Here is a 2103-nt window from a genome sequence, read left to right as displayed (position 1 = left end):
GACTCATTTAGTAGGTTGCAACCAGAAGTTTGATGTCCTTGAGTTTCATAGAGTTCGCATTCCGATTGGACTGAAGCTACTCTGGCAGGGTTTTGAGACATATTTTTGACTTTTAAGGCTAGGGCGTCTATTTTGGCTTGCATCACGTCCATGCAACTTATCTCATGTACTCCAACTTGGGTCTCCTTCTTCTCTACTGTCGCTCGTTCTACTCCCCATTGGTATTGGTTTTGGGCCATATCTTCTATTAGGGAATAAGTGGCTGGGTAAGTTTTGTTCATCAGCGCACCACCAGCGGCAGCGTCGATAAACATTTTAGTATTATAATGGAGTCCATTATAGAAGGTGTGTATGATTAACCATTGATCTAGTCCATGGTGCGGACAAGCTCTTAAAAGGTCTTTATATCTCTCCCAAGCTTCAAAAAGTGATTCACCTTGGTTTTGCATAAATCTAATGATCAGGTTCCTAAGGACAGCGGTCTTGCTTGGGGGAAAATATCTAGCAAGGAATACTCTCATAAGGTCTTCCCAAGTTATTATTGAATTGGCTGGAAGGGAATCTAACCAGTCGTGTGCTTTACCTTTAAGGGAGAAAGGGAATAGTCTTAGACAAATTGCTTCAGATGAAGCACCATTTGCCTTAAGGGTGTCAGCTAACTGGATAAAAAAATTTAGGTGTTGATTCGGGTTCTCAGTAGCGTGACCAGGGAATTGGTTTTATTGTACTAATCGTAAGAGTGAGGGCTTTAGTTCGAAATTATTAGTTGTTATAGTAGGGTTTACTATACTAGAACTAGGCTCCTCATTATATGGTTGGGCAAATTCCTTAAGAGGTCTTTGGTTACAGTCTTCGGCCATAGCTATTCTTAACCTTTGGATTAAAAAAAGGTGTGCTCGAGTGTAACGTTCAGGTTCCACTAAAGGATCTAATAAGTTTCCGGTGCTACGATTCTTACGCATCAACCGGCTAATAAAATCTTAGTCTATACAGTGTAACAATAAGGTACGAAATTTTGACGTAGTTGGTCCCCGGCAACGGCGCCAAAAACTTGATGGGATGTTTACGTATAGTCTAAATTTAGAACTACAAGTGCACAGCCTATCGAAGTAATATAAAAGATTGTCGAACCACAGAGACCAAAAGTCAAATCTATCGTTACTTATTGTTACGGTGTTTATCTAAGGAAAATCAAATAAGTATGTATGAGAAAGAGCGATGAAGTAAATGACTTTAATAAATTTAGATAAATAACAATACTGGAACGTAATTCACATCAACAAACAATAATGTAATTGTCTCTGTTAAGATTTCTATAGGGCAATGTTTTCAACTTTGAAAAGAATTGATCTAACGGGAACTTGTCGCTTTCGCGTACTAAGAACCGAGTTTACTCTTTAAGTCTGCCCATTCATTTGTCACATATGAACAATGCGCATTGTGTTAAAGTAGTGAACCTATTTTTAAGAAATCAAACTCTTAACCTAGTTGAAAAGTGTTTTTAACTGGAAAGTTTAACTTAAAAGGGTTAAAGGCTTTCACCTAAATAACTGGATCCTAAACCTATAAACGGCGCGCTTTTGTAAATAGTTTTAAAATCACTTTCTATTAATATTATACTCCCTAATTAGTTGACAAACTGCTTTCTCCCTTTTTGTTAACCAAAAATAAACTAATCTTAATCTTTTTTGTCGGACGAACTTCGATCTTATTTAACGTTTCACTACTTCACTTTCGTGTAAGCAGATTAAAATAAGTACAGAAAGATTGTATTTAAACTAAAAACATATCATTAAGAAATCCTAAAGACACAACATGTAGAGCGTCATTTGTTGACGATCTTCACTTCCCAGCACTAGTAAATTAGTCGAACATGGTAATAAATGCGAGCCTATAAAATGTGTAGGCTATGGTAAGAGTAAGAAATAAATAGTGCGAGCCTATAAAACGTGTAGGCTATGATAAAAGCGGGAAAGTAAATAGTGCGAGCCTATAAAACGTGTAGGCTATGATAAGAGCGGGAAAGTAAATAGTGCGAGCCTATAAAACGTGTAGGCTATGATAAGAGCGGGAAAGTAAATAAAGTAAAAACAATTAAATAAA

At 36.8% G+C, this 2103-nt stretch overlaps 1 non-coding gene across 1 annotated transcript; it reads left to right on the top strand.

The window, feature by feature from the left end:
* Positions 1 to 369: 369 nt before the first annotated feature.
* LOC131622011 (small nucleolar RNA R71) lies at positions 370 to 476 on the top strand. The gene has a single exon (XR_009289734.1). It is a non-coding gene; the product is annotated as a small nucleolar RNA R71 (small nucleolar RNA).
* Positions 477 to 2103: the final 1627 nt, after the last annotated feature.

Source organism: Vicia villosa, unplaced genomic scaffold, assembly GCF_029867415.1.
Source record: "Vicia villosa cultivar HV-30 ecotype Madison, WI unplaced genomic scaffold, Vvil1.0 ctg.000022F_1_1_1, whole genome shotgun sequence".
NCBI lineage: Eukaryota > Viridiplantae > Streptophyta > Magnoliopsida > Fabales > Fabaceae > Vicia > Vicia villosa.
Note: the sequence above shows the minus strand (reverse complement) of the source record. Positions and strands in the feature narration are given on the sequence as shown.